Below are 19,593 nucleotides of genomic sequence, written 5' to 3' on the forward strand. Positions count from 1 at the left end.
CTCAAGGTTGACTCAGCCTTCCATCCTTCCGAGGTCGGTAAAATGAGGACCCAGATTGTTGGGGGGGGTCAATATGCTGACTCTGTAAACTGCTTAGAGAGGGGTGTAAAGCGTTGTGAAGCGATGTATAAGTCTAAATGTTATTGCCATTTTTTTTATCAAACTCAAAAAAGATATACTTGTAGTAATGCCACATCTGATTTGTCTCCAAAAATTATGTTATTCCTTTCCACTGTTTATAACTTTTTTTGTGTGTCTCTGGATAGCTCACTCATTGCCCAACCCCGAAATCCTTTTTTTTTGCTGAAAGCCAACGTTCATACCTGTCCAGAAGAAGCTGTGATACAAGCATCCCAAAATGTATCCCTCATCCTGGACTTGTCTCCAAAAGTGAAGTTCACCCAGGCAGGCTGACCACGGTTCCAAGCGATTTGCATCTAAAACGCAGAAGAGAAATTTCTCCCTGGAAGCTCAAAGGGGACAACAATAACTCCGCACAATTTGGCTGCAAGAGAGGGAGGCTCCAGAGTCATCTGATAAGCTTCCCAGACTTTACAACTTTACGTGCAGACTTCAACCTTGATCTCTCTGGTCCCAACTCAAAGTCAACCATGATATATCATGTTGGTTGTTTAACGCTGGATATCAGGGAACCTGGTTTCTTAGTACCGTTCAAGAAAGACCATCTGCTCCCATTACTGCATTTGAAGCATTTTCACCTTTATTTACAGGGCGTAACTCCATTCCAGGCAGATAATTCTCTGGTCAAATTTAAGCGGATCAAGCTTCGTAATATCTCATGCCTTGGAAGTAGGAACGGTTGAACTTAATCGGATACCTTTATTTTTGAACAAATGAATGCAGAGTAGAACATCTGGGAGATAATTCTCCCCAATTACCTGCTGCGCATATGCTCCTTTGCGGCTTTGGGTCAGGGAGCTAACCTCGATGTGCTTCATCGTGAAGTTAAAAGGCTGCTCAATGATGGCAGAATAAGCCATTTGTGCTCTTCCACGCTTGAGAGATGAAGACACCAAGACCTGTTGGTTATCAGCAGAAAGAGATGTCACACAGTGGAGTGACACTTTTGGCAAACAGGCTAGGAAATGATTTTGTTCTTTTCATGCAGGATTGGGCGAGAGTGGGAAGTGTAGATGGGGGAACAGGGTCATGCTTTATTTTGGATTAAGAGATTAGGATTTGGGAAGCTTCAACTCCTCATCATCCCTCCCACAGTTTGGCAAGAATTGAGGCCACCATTACAAGATCACAACCTTGTTTTTTCCTAAGATAAGTTGGGGTTGTTGTTTTTTTTTGTCCAGTTCTTCATAGGAACTGTACAACCTCTCCAAGGAGCAAATAGAGCATTGGTCATCTTTGATATCTGAGTATAAAGCCCTTGTTTAAAAGAAGTCTGGTCTTGTTTGTGCCAATGTCTAGTCTGGTGAAAGGAAGGACCAGGGGTGACATGATAGTAGTGTTTCAATATCTCAGGGGCTTCCACAAAGAAGAGGAGGGGGAGGGTCAAGCTATTTTCCAAAGCACCCGAAGGCAGGACAAGAACCAACAGATCAAAACTAAACCAGCAGAGAAGCAGCCTAAAACTAAGGAGAAATCTCCTGAGAGTGAGAACAATTAATCAGTGGAACAGTTTGCCTTCAGAAATTGTGGGTGCTCCAACACTGGAGATTTTAAAGAAGAGATTGAACAACCATTTGTCTGAAATGGTATAGCGTCTCCTACTCAAGCAGAGGGTTGGACTAGAAGACCTCCAAAGTGTATTCTATGTTTCTATGGTTAAAGGTAAAGGTAAAGGTTCCCCCGCACATGCGTGCTAGTCGTTTCCGACTCTAGGGGCCGGTGCTCATCTCCGTTTCAAAGCCGAAGAGCCAGCGCTTGTCCGAGGACGTCTCCGTGGTCATGTGGCCGGCATGACTAGACACCAAAGGCGCACGGAACGCTGTTACCTTCCCACCGTAGTGGTCCCTATTTTTCTACTTGCATTTTTACGTGCTTTCGAACTGCTAGGTTGGCAGAAGCTGGGACGAGTAACAGGCGCTCACTCTGCTACGCGGCACTCGGGATTCGACCCGCCAAACTGCCGACCTTCTGATCGACAAGCTCAGCGTCCTAACCCACTGAGCCACCGCGTCCCTTGTTCTATGGTTAGTGGTTTGGAAAATATTACTTTGACGTATGTTTTTTTTCCCCCCTAACCCTTGGGGTTCACCTGCGATGGAGGCAGCCGACTCAGGCTAACTGAAACCTAGATCAAAGAAAGTGTGGTTTACCTGCTGGCCATCCACCCTGAACTGAAGCAGCCTTTTACAAAGGGTCCTACTCTTTTCTGAAATTAAATCCACTTCGGTCCTTGCAGGAATGCCAGAGTGAATGGCCCCTTTGATGTGTTGATCCAGAAGTGCTTGAAATTCTTGTCTAGTCTGCGGGAAAGACGATCAAAGGAACTCAAGTGTGCCAGTTAACAAAACTACAGGTAGTCCTCGACTTACATTAGTTCATTTTTTCATTTAGGCAGTGAAAAAAGTGACTTATGACCGTTTTTTACACTTAGGACTGTTGTGGTATCCTCATGGTCATGTGATCAAAATTCAGGCGTAGAGTAGAATAGAACAGAATAGAAACTTTAAATGTACACTAATCAGCATAAATTAAAATGAAATTTTGCTGCATACAGCTCTCAAAAAAGTAACATTTTGCATATACGCACACGTATATATGACACAGATGTGGATATTATTATTATTAGTAGTAGTAGTAGCATTGACCATCGCACAGTCAGCCAGATGTTCAGACTGGATTTGGCATTTTTGTCTACCTATTGAGTCCTTTCCAAGGACCTGGGATAGGCAGATGTGGATTATTATTTCTCTATTGATTTGCAAATACTCCAAGTGCTTCTATACTGGTGACAAATTCCTCAGGTGCCTTACATTAGGCCAGGGGTGTCAAACTGCTGCCCCGCGGGCCGGATGCGTCATCCAGAAGCTGTGCCCACCCCATTGCCGGCGGTGGCAAAACCGTCCCGATACATTGCGCGACGTCACGTGATGTCGCGAGTTTGACATTTCTGCATTAGGCCATCCAGATCATCGAAAGCCCTGATCTTCTCTAGCCAATAAAAGATGACAATTGAAAGAAGCAAGCCAAATCGGGCTCAGCAATAGCCCCACACTCCAGGTTCAAAAGCCACTCAGTCTGGCCGAGCAATTACTTACAGCCGTGCCTTTTAATAGGAGGGATGCAGAGACAGTGTTTTCACCAACAGTAAGGGCCACTTGAGAATCGAGATTGATCTTATCCTTTAACACGTGCCCCGATCCGTTCATTTTTCTTGGGATGCCAAGATCCTGAAATTAAAATGAAATCTTCAACATGGCACCGCCTAAGGATGGTTATTCTTGAACAGTAGCTAAAACGTGCTCTCCCAGTTCCAGCTTGGCAGGACTTTGTTTCACCAGAAATGCAAGTCTTAATATAAGCTCACCTTCCTGACGTTGCACACGGGCCAAGATTATACCTGTATCATGTTGCAAGAGTTCTCTATCGCTGCTTGCCACCGGGACTGGTTTCCTGCATCAATCTCCAAGCTGGCTTGGAGTTGGCAAAGGCCAAATTTCAATTCCAAGCTCAGGGCATGCTTGAGTCGCTCCCCACAATGGACAATCAGCTTGTTTTCTGTTGGGATCCTGCTGAAGAATGAAAGCCCGTGTCTTAGCTCCATTTCTAAAATGAACTTTGGCTGGCCCTTGGTCATTATTGCGAAATAGGACCCTTGGTCTCCTGTTTGGAAGTTGCTGAAAAACTCCATTCGACCACCATCCTTCAGAAGGGATCCATTTAACTGTGCGTGATTCGGGAAGCCACGATCCTATCATGAGACACAAAGCAAAACAACGCGTTGGAAGGCAATCCGTGACTTATCTTTGTCCTGGACAAGACAGAATGCAGAATTGCAGAGTTGGAAGGGACATCTAGTCCAACCCTTTGCTCAATCAAGAGACCCCACACCATTTCAGACAAAGGGCTGTCCAGTCTCTTCTTAAAAACCTCCAAACTGGCCCAAAGTCATCCAGCTGGCTTGCATGCCTAAGCCAGGACTAGAACTCAAGATCTCCCCGTTTTGAACTTGGTGCCTTGTTCACTGGACCAGACTGGCTATAATTATAATTTATAAATAGGTACATAATTTATAAGTTATAATGTCGGATTTGCTACTACACTGCTTTTCACAGACTGTGTGAGACCTCTCTCATCTGCTCTCTGGAGCTTGAGAAACCCTTAGCAGAAGGTCTTGCATGATCACCTCCAAAGCGTCAGATTTGTTCAGAAAAGTCAGCCTCCATTCTGCAGTTGTTCCTCCAGCCTCAGCACTTAGATCCCCATAGCCCGTCCACTTGCAACTTCCCAGAGCGATTTCTAGAAGGACTTTGTGTGGATCCCCTCTTGCGATGGCCATTTTCACCCTGTTCTCTTGGGCGAGGCCCAGAGACTTAAGGTAAGGCCAAGCGTGGCTGAAGCTGGTTTCTAGAACGTACGCCAGGTCGCATGCGGCAGGGCTACACAACGGAGCAAAACTGCTATTAGAAAACGTTTCCCACATTACACTGGGCGTGGAGTTGTTGGCCACCTCTGGTCCACGGAGTGACATTCTAAATGATGCCTACAAGAGAAAAAGGATCAAAATGTCACCCTAGTTTATTTTTTCTCTCCAATCTAGACAAAGACACAAATTGGGTACGTCTTATTATCTATCTCTAAGCCTAAAGTTAGGTTATTTTCATGGTCGATGCTATCGTTGCCCAAACTTGGAGGAAAAGTCTTGTACCTCTAGAGAATGATTTCCCAACTCTCCACTACATTGAGCAGAAAGCTGATGGGATCCGAGTTCTCCATCACACTGGACCTGTAGAAAATCAACAAGGATGGTGCAGCTGAAATACAAGTCACGTTTTGGTGCATGCCAGGGAAGATTTTTAGCTCAGTGGCAGAGCAGTAGATGGGCATAGAAAAGTTCTAAGGTGTGATGGTATGTGGGGGTGACTTTGGGAGATTGGGTGAAGAGTTGCTGCCTAGGGGATCGTCAGATAAGAGTCTACACAGTCTACAGCTGGTAAGACTGTAGGAGATCTTCCCTAGTATCTTGGACTGTAAAGGAGATGGGAGAGAATAGTACTTCCACACTTGTGAGTTTCTGTTCACCTTACAGTAAAGTAGAACTAGATGATCTGGTTATATTTCTTATCTGGTCTACCTGTAAGGTTGACATCGGTCTTGCCAGACTGAAGTAAAATTCTCTTCCCCTATTCTTTTTTGTTGTTAGTTGCAAAGTCATGTCTGACCCATCGCGACCCCATGGACAACGTTCCTCCAGGCCTTCCTGTCCTCTACCATCTTCTGGAGTCCATTTAGGCTCACGCCTCCTGCTTCAGTGACTCCATCCAGCTACCTCATTCTCTGTCGTCCCGTTCTTCTCTTGCCCTCAACCTTTCCCAGCATTAGGCTCTTCTCCAGTGAGTCCTTCCTTCTCGTTAGGTGGCCAAAGTATTTGAGTTTCAGCTTCAGGATCTGGCCTTCTAAAGAGCAGTCAGGGTTGATCTCCTCTGGACCGACCGGTTTGATCGCCTTGCAGTCCAAGGGACTCGCAGGAGTCTTCTCCAGCACTATAGTTCAAAGGCTTTAATTCTCTGGCGCTCAGCCTTTCTTATGGTCCAACTTTACCCAACTATTCTTTACCTCTGAGAAATTAGAGATAGTCTCTTATAAGCCTCTTGCCCCGACCACTATCAAGCTGTACGTTAGGCTGACTCAAGAAGTGATGAGGGTCAAATTCCTGTCTTGCAGCAATTAGTTAATCTCTGACTAATTGTTTTCCTTACTTGATAGTAACAGATGCATTGTACCTGAGATGGAAGCCCGTGTTTCTTCAGCTCTGCAATACTATGGTTAATGACGGCAGCGAACTGGGTTTGAAGGGCTTCTGGGTGCAACTTCTCAACTTCAAACAGGATGCTAATCTTCTGGTTGCCCCCTTGAAGGTCCACAGTTACTGTCTGGTAAGTATCGTTGTGACCATACATGGCCTGGAGGCTACTTTCTGTGGGAAGTCCTAGAGAAGACAATGGAGAAGGACACCCTTTAGTGGAGAGCTCAGTCTCATGGCATGAAGGTTTTTCTGAACCAAGAAAAAGTTAGGTGTCCTTGTGGAGAAGAACTGGGCAAAAATAAATCTAATCCTCGCACGACAATGATGGATTGAGCTTTAAATCCCAGCTAGTATGAATTCAAGTGACTTTCTCAAAGATTCTAAAAGAAAGAAGCAAACCATTCAATAACCATTACCTCTTGCATACAGGTGGCTGATGTTGTGTGTGAATGTGCCTGTGAATCCAGCCTCATTCTGAAGGAAAATATTTGCAGGGTCAACATGGAGAGCTCTTGCACCCTTCTGAACGTGGGCTTCATCCCTTGGGATTCTTTGTTTCATTTCCAGGGAATTTTTCAGTTTTCCCTGGGCTAAAAAGATACCACCGCCATCCTGGGTCACAGCCGCCCTCACGCTATAGAAGCTTTCATTTCCAAATAGACATTTCCTTCGGACATGAATTGAAAAAACGGATCGGTTCACTGCAACGCTCAGAAGGCCTGTTAGACAGAAGTGAGGAAATCAGGGTTGAATCAAGACGGCATAAACCAAGTTTACGAGATTAGAGCCCTGCCAGAATTGCCAGAGAAATTGGAACTCTTGACAGATTGTCCTCGTCTTACAACCATTGATTTGGCAATCCTTCAAAATCACTGAAAGAAGTGTCCTACCATTGGTCCTTGCCTTGACAATTGTAACAGCATCCCCCTGGCCACGCCATCAACACTGGGACACAGGTAGTCCTCAACTTACAACAGTTCATTTACTGACCATTCAAAGTTACAACGGCACTGAAAAAAAAGTCACTTACGGCCATTTTTCACACTTACGACCTTTGCAGCATCCTCCACGGTCACTGTGATCCAAATTGGTAACTGGCTCATGTTTATGGGACAGCTGCAGGATCCTGGTCTTCTGACAAGCAAAGTCAGATTCACTTTAACAACTAAGCGAATTTACTAATTTAACAATGGCAGTGATTCACTTAAGAACCGTGGCAAGAAAGGTCATAAAACGGAGCAAATTTCACTTAGTACATGTGTCTCTTAGCAGCAAAAATTTGGGGCTCAATTGTGGTTGTGAGTCAAGGACTACCTGTGCTTGGCAAGCGACGTGCATTTACGATGGTTGCAGACTTGCAGGGTCATGTGGCTTCCCCATTACAACCTGATTACCACGAGGCTTCACCACAGAAGGTTGTTAACCTTTGTTCTCCCCAAAGCAGCAGAAGTTGAAAATCCTAGATCTACCTGGTAGCATTCAGCGTGGCCCCGATTATCTGATTCTCCAAACCAGGGGTAGGCAACCTTGGCTCTTTTATGACTCGTGGACTTCAACTCCCAGAATTCCTGAGCCAGCCCTGCTGAGGGGAAAGAGAGAGGTTTCCAAGCGGAGCCATGCCGGCTCAGGAGTTCTGGGAGTTGAAGTCCACAAGTCATGAGGGGGCCATAGTTCCCCCATGCTGGCTCAGGAATTCTGGGAGTTGAAGTCCACGAGTCATAAAGCGGCCTAGGCCTAGACCAGGGCTAGGTAACCTTGCCTCTTTTACGACTCGTGGACTTCAACTCCCAGAATTCCTCAGCCAGCATGGCTCAGCTTGGAAACCTCTCCCTTTCCCCTCAGCATGGCTGGCTCAGGAATTCTGGGAGTTGAAGTCCACGAGTCATCAAAGAGCCAAGGTTGCCTACCCCTGGTCCAAACCAACAGAGACGCTCTACCTTCGTTAAAATTGATCCGGCGCTTCAGAGATCCATTAAGGGAAAGATCTTGAGGTACGATGAGCCGTATGCTTTCAAGGTTGTGTTGCACATGGCCACGGAGGGTCACCACACCGGCTTTCTGTCCCTTGGATCCTGAAATGCCCACCTGGAAGGAACGCTGATTCAGTTTTACTGATGATGTCAACAGCAGCCTGTCGTAAGAAAGAAACGGATGGGAAAAAAATCAACATTATCGGTATTCTAAAAAAAAAAAAGGCTTAAGGAAGCAGCCGGTACCATTTTACACTGAAGTAAAGGAGCTTTCTAATAATGTTTACAATTCTGCAGAACGACGGGGGGGGGGGGGGAAATCAACCGGTCATTTTGACGAGTCAAGATGCATGTTCTGCTTTTATTTTTCCTCAGAGTACAGATATAAAGTTTCTTTAAAGCCCTTTCTGGATTATCACCCACCCCCACCTTATTTACCTGGATGGTGTCACCTTACTCAGGAACTGCAGCCCCAGGTATTTAAGTTGATCTAGAATGCCTTGCTTTAGGGCAGCGCTCACACAAAAGGCTCGGATCTTTTTTTTTATCTCCTTGGCGAAATTGACCTCCAGGAACATTAGATTCCGTGAATTGGTGTGGAGGTCCAAAGATCCATTGAGGCGGTTTTGGCCGTGACAGTTTAGACTGGCTTGGGCCTAAAGCATCAGGAAAACAAGAGTCAAAAGATCACGCTGAAGTCCTTGGCTGACCCACAATCCAAAATCAATGGCCCAGATGCCAAAAAGAAGCACGATGAGAACGGGAGAAGAAAGTATGTCAAGATGCTACCCTCAAACAGTGGGTGCATTTTGCAAACCACAGATCCTGCCAATAGAAGAGAATAGTTATAGCTCGGGGTTGAATTGTGCGATCCTTAGTGCTAGCTGAACTTAATGGTTTTTTTTGTTTTTTTGCAGATGTTTCATTATCAAACTATTTTATTTGTTTTTATTTATTTTATTAAATTTATATACCGCCCTTTCCCGAAGGACTCAGGGCGGTTTACAGGGCATTTAAAACAACCAGTTGTTGTTAGTTGCGAAGTCGTGTCCGACCCATTGCGACCCTATGGACAATGTTCCTCCAGGCCTTCCTGTCCTCTACCATCTTCTGGAGTCCATTTAGGCTCACGCCTACTGCTTCAGTGACTCCATCCAGCCACCTCCTTCTCTGTCGTCCCCTTCTTCTCTTGCCCTCAACCTTTCCCAGCATTAGGCTCTTCTCCAGTGAGTCCTTCCTTCTCATTAGGTGGCCAAAGTATTTGAGTTTTAGCTTCAGGATCTGGCCTTCTAAAGAGCAGTCAGGGTTGATCTCCTCTAGGACTGACCGGTTTGATCGCCTTGCAGTCCAAGGGACTCGCAGGAGTCTTCTCCAGCACCAGAGTTCAAAGGCCTCCATTCTTTGGCGCTCAGCCTTAAATTCTCAGCCTAGGCCGGAGAGCTCAAAGAGCCAAGTCTTCAAGTCCCGGCGAAATGTGCGAAGGTCGGGGGCAGTCCTAAGCTCCATGGGCAGCTGGTTCCAGAGGGTAGGCGCACCCACAGAGAAGGCCCTCTCCCTGGGTGTTATCCGCCGGCAATCTTTTATCGGCGGCACCCTGAGAAGACCCTCCCTGTGGGAGTGCACTGGACGAAGGGAGCTTGATGCCGGCAGCAGGTGTTCCCTCAGATATCCCGGACCCAAGCCATTCAGGGCTTTATAGGTCATCACCAGCACCTTGAATCTCAGGCAACCTCATCAATGCTATAAAGGAGTGGGTTTTATGGAGTAGAGGAAGAGGAGGAGGAGGAGGAGGACTGTGGGGGTCCTTGGTGCTTTCTGAACTTGGTTGTTTTCTTGCAGGCGTTTCATTATCCAACTGGGTAACATCATCAGTGCTGGAAGGGAGTGGGGACTTGTGGAGAGGAGGAGGAGAAAGAGAAAGAGAAAGGAAGAAGAAGAGGAGGAGGGTTGTGGGATCCTTGGTGATTTCTGAGCTCGGTTGTTTTCTGGCAGATGTTTCATTACTCAACTAGGTAACATCATCAGTGCTAGAAGGAAGTAGGGTTTGCAAAGAGGAGGAAGGAGAGGAGGAGGAGGAGGAGAAAAACTGTGGGGTCCTTGGTGCTCTCCGAGCTGGGTGGTTTTCTTGCAGACGTTTCATTACCCAAACTTAGGTGGCATCATCAGTGCTAGAAGGGAGTGGGGTTTGCAAAGAGGAGGAAGGAGAGGAGGAGGAGGAGGAGGAGGAGGAGGAGGAGGAGGAGAACTGTGGGGTCCTTGATGCTCTCTGAGCTGGGTGGTTTTCTTGCAGATGTTTTGTTATCCAACTAGGTAACATCATCAGTGCTAGATCACCAGTGTTAGGTGATCATCTAACCAGCAACAACGATCACAAGGTCACCAGCTTGATGTTCTTTCTTTTTTTTTTGACCACACTGTGGTGTTGGTTCGGTGTTTTTAGTGAATTGATAGAATTGGGGAAGAAAAAAGGCAAAAGCGTCAAGTTAAATGATGGCAGATGACTGTGGAGAATTATCTTTTCCAGTACCTGAATAGTTTGTGGGAAGTGTGACCAATTCTGTTGAAGAAATTGAGGGTAGAGTTCAAATCCAGAGTCTGGTCCGTTAAACCAAATGTTGAACTGTTGGATTACCTGTTTTTTTCAAAAAGGAGTTAAAAGAAACTGTGCTTACGACACAGATCAGCTTTTCCCAAACCTTCTAGAGATGTTGGGTCCCTCAACCTAGTTTGGCATTTGTTTTCCTTGATTATGACAAACATACATCCGAACCTGGCTTCTGCTTTCTCCTTTGGGGTTGATTCAGTTTTAATCCTAAATTGTTAATATGGTTATACGTACCTGGAATGAGTGGGCGATATCCAGTTGTATTATATGGCGGGATTGGCCCATGCTTGCTTTATTTTGGTATTTTCCCTGGAAGCTCAGTACTTCTTCTGGACCGATTTTCAGTTTCACTTCAAGCTCTCGATTAGCCTGTAGGGTTTGATAGTTTCATGGTGTCAAACTGCTGGTTCAACAAAGAAACGCCTAAAGTTGGAAACTCAGAGACTGTGCAGAATTCAAGGATTAAGATTAGTGTCAGGAGAAGGACAACTGGTGCCAAGACCACATGGGGTCAAGGACTGTTGAACCCAAACTCATTGTCTTCTAGTTGGCTTCAGAACTCCTAGTAAATTCTTCTAGCCCCTTGGCCACTTGCTCACTGATTCACTTTACCATTTCTGACTATGGAAACAAGGACAGAGAACTTGTAGACTTCTCTGGTAGACCTACAACTTGCAGCATCCTTCTCTTTTTGGTCTGCTGGCTGGTGTTATTGGGGGTTTGAATTTAGCAATCCCAGCAGGGTCCCAGAGAGAGAGAGAAAGCAATCCATTTGCCCCAGCTCATTCTAGAATCAGAATTATTATTATGGGTAAGGAAACATAAGCTTGAGAACATCAGTAGAAGACTCAAACAGACACCCAGTCCATAATTTGAAAGCCATCTGGCTAACATTCTTCTAGAATCTGAACTATAATTGTGAGTAAGAGAACCAAACCTGGGGCCATCTCTAGAAGGACTCCAGTAGGCACACAGTCCATAATATGGAAGCCATTTGGCCAAGATTCTTCTAGAACCTGAACTATTATAGTGTCTAAGAAAAATAAACAAGCTTGGGGCCATCTCTAGAAGGACTCCAGTAGGCCCACAGTCCATAATATGGAAGCCGTTTGGCCAAGAGTCTTCTAGAATCTGAACTATTATAGTGTCTAAGAAAAAATAAACAAGCTTGGGGCCATCTCTAGAAGGACTCCAGTAGGCCCACAGTCCATAATATGGAAGCCATTTGGCCAAGATTCTTCTAGAACCTGAACTATTATAGTGTCTAAGAAAAAATAAACAAGCTTGGGGCCATCTCTAGAAGGACTCCAGTAGGCCCACAGTCCATAATATGGAATCCGTTTGGCCAAGATTCTTCTAGAATCTGAACTATTATTGTGGATAAGAATACACAAGCTTGGGGGCCATCTTTAGGAAAAAAAACCAACAGGCCCAGAGCTCCTCGTTTACATTTGGCAAAATTGTTCCTTTCTGCTCTGCCTCCAACTTACGTGGGTGAGATTCCGCACCATCATGCACGCTTCTGTATTTCGAGGGAAAATGCTGCTGTTATAGGGGTGAGTCAACCTTGCACATATCTAGAGATGGAAGGAAGATAATTCCACAGCTCTTGAGCAGAGCAAGAATTACTCTCTCCCCCCGCTCCCCGCTTCTGTCCATGTTCATCACTTACATATGGATTTTTAGCTGGATAGCCCAAGGTGAGATTTAAAATGGAGTCTTCCCGCTCGTCAATCACCAGTCTGGTTTCCAAAGAGTAGCACTTCTCCTTCTTGTTCACTGTGAATGTTTCCTGGAGAAGAAGACTTTGTGGAATGGAGAGGCTTAGCGGATGCCTAGGATGCCAAGGAAAAGAAGCAGGGGTCTCGGTTAAGATGGAGATAAGGGCTGCTGAGGGGGTCTCCTCAGGAAATGAAGAAGACTTGGAGCAGGACTGCAGCATCCCTTGGCAGGATGACTAACACTTTTAAAGTGTTAAAAGTTGAAAAGAACCACTGTCTGGTCCTGGAAGGCAAGGAAAGAGATGAAAGTGGGAAGAAAACTTGAGGAAGTGTCATCTAAGGAGAAGACATGTGAAATTTTCAGTTAAGCCAGGACCTTTTGGTCTGCAGTTAGGCAATAATTCAAGTCCGTGCAGATTTCTTGGCAAGGTTCTTTCAGAAGTAATAGGCCAGGGGTCTTCAAATGTGGCCCTTTCCTGACTTATGGACTTCAACTCCCAGAATTCCTCAGCCAGCATGCCTGGCTGAGGAATTCTGGGAGTTGAAGTCCACAAGTCATCAAAGCGCCAAGTTTGAAGACCCCTGTAATAGGCCCTTGCTTCCTTCTTAAAGCTGAGAGAAAGTGACTAGCTCAAGGTCACCCAGCTGCCTTTGTGCCTAACACAGAACTAGAACTCACAGTCTCCTGATTTCTAGTCTGGTGCTTTAACCGCCACACCTAACTGTCTCTCTCAGGTAGCCTATCCCTGCTGTAGATTCTAATGGATATGGGCAGGTGAGAAGGGAACCAATGTACCTTAACAGGAGAGTTCCACGTTTCTGATAAAGCATTTTTTCTTTCTTCACTTCTTCTAGCTGCGCCTCAAACCCCAGGACAAGAGGTGGCTTCTTATGGTCTGTCCACACAACGGATGTAGAAATGTTTGATTTTCTAGGCTGAAAACAAGAAGCCGTTACTAAGCCACCTAAGGGGGGGGGGGAAGCCCATTATACAATGAAAAGCGAATGGTACTAGTTCAGTGATGGCGAACCTTTTAGAGACCAAGTGCCCAAACTGCAACCCAAAACCCACTTACGTATCATCGGCTGCCGGGTGGGCATGGCCCTTTGGGTGGGTATGGCCAATTTTGTGGGCATGGCCCATTGGGTGGGCGTAGATGCAGTGGTAATGGCAGACTGGGTGGGACTAAAAAGTTCAAGCAATCAATTCCAACTTTGCGAGAACTTTTTGTCCCCGCGAGAAGTTGAAATTGATTTATTTTATTTATTTTATTTTAATTCCATTTATATCCCGCCCTTCTCCGAAGACTCAGGGCGGCTTACAAGCTTAGCAGTAGCCTTCATTCTATGTATATGCCTGCTTATTAGGGCTTTCACACACACACCCCAAGCGGCATTATTACAAAGTCAGCTTAATTGCCCCCAACAATCTGGGTCCTCATTTTACCTACCTCGGAAGGATGGAAGGCTGAGTCAACCTTGAGCCTGGTGGGATGCGAACCTGCACTGATTGATTGATTGAACCTTTTTTTTTGTACACGACAGCGGAGGCCTAAAGCGAAAAGGTTTTATAAAATCCAGCTGAAGGCCTAGGACTGGGGCGATGGCACGCGTGCCCACAGAGAGGGCTCTGAGGGCCACCTGTGGCACCCGTGCCATAGGTTCGCCATCACGGTACTAGTTCATTGAACACAAAGCTGAAAGGCTAGAGCAGGGCTCTCCAAACTTGGCAACTTCAAGACGTGTGGACTTCAACTCCCAGAATTCCCCAGCCAGCATTGTGTTCCCTTCGTAGTTCCCATCACTCCTGTTCTTCTTTGCAAACAAAACAAGGCAATACCCCTCTCCACCGATCACCTTACCGCTTCCAAGTGGCAGTAAGCCGCCGTCAGATTAAATGCCTTCTTTGCAGATGTCAGTCTAAAACGAAGGAACTTGGAGCGTTCATTATTTTCCAGGAAAACTTCATGCTTTATCAGCTGGCTCCACAATGACATTATTTCATTCTGGCTGTGCAGGAAACCTTTCATGAAACGGTTGATTGTGGATGCCTAGTAAGTCAGAGGAATATGTTCATTCTGAGAAATAAGGAGGATTCTAGAAGCAATGCTTGGCTTAGTCAGACATCATCTCCTTATTATTTAATCCTGACGCTTCAGTTAAGAATAACCCCATGTGGTTGAGCTTGGTCACTAGTAACTTAATTTGCCCAATTTCTCAGTTCTGTAATACAGTGTTAGCCTTAGTTTAATGGATCCTCATTTACTGGACTCTGAATTGAGCAGGCTAAATTTCTGCCTGGTTGCCCTCCATAAATAACAAGGCAAGTCCATGTGATCTGAAGTAGTTCACAATTTGAATGTGTGAATCCATCCTGAGACTGAAAGAAGAGAGGCTGTTATCTTGTTTGTGGCTTTTTGGAGGAATGGATTCCTTGCCCATGATGCCAACTCTTTGGAAAAATGAGATTTAAGCCCTTGAAGGAGGCTCCACCTTCATGAATAATTGTATTTTGTTTAGTGCAAAAGGGCTGGAAGATCCCTAACTCAGCTCTCAAAGTTTGTTACTCTAACCCCTTCCTTCTTGGTACTAAAACTAAGAGAAGTCCATATGAAGCTGGCTTCTAAAAGCAGAACTTGGCTTCTGCAGCAGAATGAAGAACCTGTGAGTAGGCAGGCTCTTCCAAATTCCTCTCTGGACTAGGAGAAGAGTTGAGATTGCCCCCAAATGCTCCAGACAGCTGTTCCTTGCAAGGAGACCACAATATAGCAGTCTTCAGTAGGTTTAGCACTCTGGGAGAGGAGGGAATAACCATCTCGCTCAAACTGCGATTGGCACATTTAATATGACACTCAGTTCAAATACTTCCTTTCAAATCATTTTTGGAAATGGTTTGTTAACTGCTCTGCAATTCAAGCACTTCACCCGATACTTTTATATTCGGAATAGTGTCACAGTGGCTACTTGGCAACACTCCACTCTACAATTGCAGCTGAAAAAGTGGGAATCAAAAGAGGCAGCCAAGAGGAAGGAACTAACTCTCAGATATGTGGTTGTCGGTGTGCGGATCTCAATCCTGCCTTCTTTCTCAGCATCATTGTCTTTACAAAAGAGCTCCAGGATTAAACCCTTGACAACAAAAGCTTTGCCGACAGTTAATTCAAAAGTGGTGAAGAAAGCTGAACGCTGGAACTGGTGGAATTTGTGGGTGGCGTACAGATAAAGCCAGGGTGTGTCCATATTGAATGTACCTATAAAGAAGAGAGAAAACTTTATTTCTGAAAGCTGCCCTTTAGGTTTATTTATTTTTCAATAACTCCAGCTGGTTCTTTATATGCCTCACTTAACTTTTCCCATGCAAAGGGAGCCACTTAATGCACAATCTTCCATATTTCTGTGAAAAATAAGGAGCTTGAATGGTCTTTTTAAAATAAATGTGCATTAATTGCTTTAGATTTTTTTAGTTTGTCTATCTTCTATCTATCTAACTGTCTGTTTGTCTATCTGTCTAATCTATCTATCTATCTATCTATCTATCTATCTATCTATCTATCTATCTATCTATCTATCTATCTAATCTATCTAATCTATATCTATCTTATCTATCTATCTTGTCTATCTATCTCTAATCTATATCGTCTATATCAATCTATATCTAATCTATCATCTATCTAATCTATATCATATCTCTATTTGTCTGTCTGTCTATCTATCATTATCTATCTATCTATCTATCTATCTATCTATCTATCTATCTATCTATCTATCTATATCTTATCTAGTTATCTAGCTATGTAATTCAATTTCTATAGCTGCCCATCTCAAATACATGTTTTTGTAAAGTTTATCTTGGTTTGATTCTTGAATGTGTGTTTGTAAAGCAACACTATATAAATATAAACAATTGAAATGTTTTTTTCTCGATTGACCTCTGAGGCTGGTCCTTTATTATTATTATTATTTTCCAGTAAAAAAAAAGCATCATCATCGGCATGAGACTTTCAGGATATGCATGTGACTGAATCTTACCTTCCCACTTCTTCAGCAAACGGCTAGAAATATTTCTCCACTGAAGGTCAGCTATAAAAGGGATGCGGTTGTTATAATGCACCTTGAGACTGGTGCTGCTTTCCGGAGAGTGGCGGAAAGAACTAGAATGCTGCAGCCGGGTCCTATAATCCAGATTCTTTTCGGGCACTTGAATCATGAACTAGAAGGAAAAATGAGTTGTGCCCGTGTTATAGGAAAAGAATGCAACGCAACGGTGTGGCTACAGACAAGCCTTGACTTATAACCAAGCAAGCTATTTGTTAACTGAATCACACTTGATTTCACAGCCTTCTTTGCCCCTCTTGTTTAGCGAAGCCCTTCAGCTCTTAAATGGTTTCACAGTGAATTCAGCTTCCCCCATTGATTTTGCTTCTTGGAGGCCAGTTGGGGAATTTTGCAAATGGTGCACACGTGACCCAGGATGCTGCAGCTGACCTTGCAGAAAGCTCAAGGTGGTTTCCAAGAGAGCCTTTGGTAGAGCTGTCACTTTGTGAGGAAGGCTGGAGGGACACAACAGCTGCCCCAAAGCCTTCTCTGTAGGGGCCTCCTCTGGCTTGATCGTCCCCGTGACCTTGCAGAGTAGGTTCGTGGCTGATGCTCAAGTGGAGATCCTGGTCTAACTTGCCCAATCGCCTTCCAACACCACCCAAGCCCACCCCAAACATGTGACAACGTTCAGTCCTGCTATTCCTACCTCCATGAAGTAGCTCCTCAGAGTGGCCTGGGAATGATTTTTGAACATCTGGCTGATGATCACCTTCCTCATATTGTTGGTTTCATCCCAGTGTTTCCCGTAGTTAGCCTCCAAGCGGGACTGCAGCTGGGTTGCCGTGTCTTCATGGTGCAAGTGGACCTGGAGAAAGGTGACAGGTTGAGCATTTAGCATCTTCCCTGGTAACAACTGCTGTTCCAAGAAGAATCTTGGAGGAAATCCTGGATTATGGTAGTTTTTACCAGGTCCTAGTCACCCGTTATAGAGAATAATGAAGATGACCTAGATACGGGGTAGGCAACCTTGGCTCTTTTTTCAACTCCCAGAATTCCTGAGCTGGCTGGAGTTTGAAGTTCACGAGTCATAAAAGAGCCAAAGTTGCCTACCCCTGACCTAGTTGGAGATATGCAAGATCTCCAAAGCAATGAGGAATGAAGCAAATCTTCAATGAGGCTCAGACAGACAACCCCTTTACTCACCTCAACTCATAAGAAGGGGAGGAGTATCGCACAGTCAGACTTGCAAGAGTCTGTGGTTGCAACCACTCTCAGTAAAAGTAGTTTCAGCTTTGCTGTAGAATTAATGTCCTGGTCGTGTCTACCTGTAAGGGCTGAACCTCATCCAGGTGGCTTCTCAGCATCCCATTCCATGATGTCTTCCCACCATTGTCTGTCTTCACACCCAACTTCCAGCCAATCCCCTGGCATCCCTTTCTGTGGTTAGCACCTCTTTACCTTGTGATTGTACATTGGACTCTGAGTGCACTGAAATTTGTGCTCCACATCCAGTCGGTAAACATCTGGCAAGCTGTCCTCCAGCTTTAACTTCTGAGCCACGTTGCATTCATGTTGAAGCTTCTTGGCATCTCCTTCTCCGGTGAAACATGCATGTAGGGAGAGAGGAATATCTACATTACAAACCGGAATGGTATCTTTTTTCTGTCTTTCCTGATCTGCTCTTCTCCCGAGATTTAGATCAGTTCCCAACATTGCTAATGATCACGGAACTTGATCCCATAGATCGCCATCTTGAGTGTTATTGGCTTAAATTTTCCATAAGCATTTATATAGATTTTCCATTTTTCTTAAGAAAATGCATTAAGCAGGCCAACCTCTTGACCTGACTCGGTTGTACGACTATTTAACGTAGTTGTTAGTGAACCAATGCAGTTGTGAATCAAATTACATGAACATTAAATGATCTATACGGTCATTAAGAGAATCCATTCTCCTGAATGGGCATTTTTTTTAAATACCACCCATAGAGATGAGATGGGAATTTTTATGAATAGAATAGAGTAGAGTAGAGTAGAGTAGAGTAGAGTAGAGTAGAGTAGAGTAGAGTAGAATAGAATAGAATAGAATAGAATAGAATAGAATAGAATAGAATAGAATAGAATAGAATAGAATAGAATAGAATAGAATAGAATAGAATAGAATAGAATAACAGAGTTGTAAGGTACCTTGGAGGTCATCTAGCCTAACACCCTACTTAGGCATGAAACCCTATACCATTTCAGACAAATGGTTGTCCAATCTCTTCTTAAAAACTTCCAGGCTTAAATATAAAATACTAGTACATTACCAAACAACCCATATTTAATTCTTAAGATGTTGGACCAGAGTTGTTCTCGTTGTTGCAGAAGAAAAATGATGTGAGACCCCAAAACGCCGGGAATGTGGGTTTCTCCTTCCAGGGAATAGTGTCTTAGCTCACTATCTGCCTTCTTCTCGAAACGCACTGAGAAAGAAACACAAAGCAATCGAAATCAGAGGTGCATTAAGTAGGAACAGGAACATAGGTAGTCCTTGACAGTGCTTTTTTTGTAAAAGAAAAAGGTGCCGGAACTCACACATGTCATACAACCCACCTTGCCTAGCCTATAAGGTTCCATCTAAAAAAGGTGCCGGAACTCCGTTCTGAGCGTTCTATGACAAAAAAAAGCCCTGGTCCTTGACTTACAATCATTCATTTGGTCAGATTCAGACACTGGGCAACTGGCACGTACTTAGGACGGTTGCCGTGTCCTGGGGTGTGTGTGTGTGTGTCACATGATCTCCTTTTGTGACCTTCTGAAAAGCAAAGACAAGATGGAAGCCAAATTCACTTCATGACCACGCGACTAACTTTATAACTAGGGCAATCCACTTAACAACTAGGGCAAAAGAGGTTGTAAAATGGAGCCAAACTCAGTGAACAACTGTCTTGCTTAGCTCAATTGCGGTCGCACGTCGAGGACTGCCCGTACAAAGAATCGTGCAGGCAGTGCTGAAGAGTGGACCTTGAAGACGAGATGGGAGGGGGCAATTTATTTATTTTTTTGCAAAAAGAGCATAACTCTTTTTGCCTTGGTGGAGCAGTGGGCTGATGCCTCCCTAAGTAACACCAGCTGCCTGCAATTAGTGCAGGTTCGAGTCCCACCAGGCTCAAGGTTGGCTCAGCCTTCCATCCTTCCCAGGTAGGTAAAATGAGGACCCAGATTGTTGGGGGCAATAAGCTGACTTTGTAATAATGCCGCTTGGGGGTGTGTGTGAAAGCCCTAATAAGCAGGCCTATACATAGAATGAAGGCTACTGCTAAGCTTGTAAGCC

At 44.7% G+C, this 19,593-nt stretch overlaps 1 long non-coding RNA gene across 1 annotated transcript; it reads right to left on the reverse strand.

Moving 5' to 3' along the window:
- Positions 1 to 15,470: 15,470 nt before the first annotated feature.
- LOC310646436 lies at positions 15,471 to 17,013 on the reverse strand. Its single transcript, XR_014493691.1, has 3 exons — positions 16,985 to 17,013; positions 16,270 to 16,450; positions 15,471 to 15,491 (listed from the first exon to the last, which is right to left on the reverse strand). It is a non-coding gene; the product is annotated as an uncharacterized lncRNA (long non-coding RNA).
- Between the last annotated feature and the right edge of the window lie 2,580 nt (positions 17,014 to 19,593).

This window comes from Vipera ursinii (genome assembly GCF_947247035.1).
Source record: "Vipera ursinii genome assembly, chromosome: 13".
Classification (NCBI taxonomy): Eukaryota; Metazoa; Chordata; class Lepidosauria; order Squamata; family Viperidae; genus Vipera; species Vipera ursinii.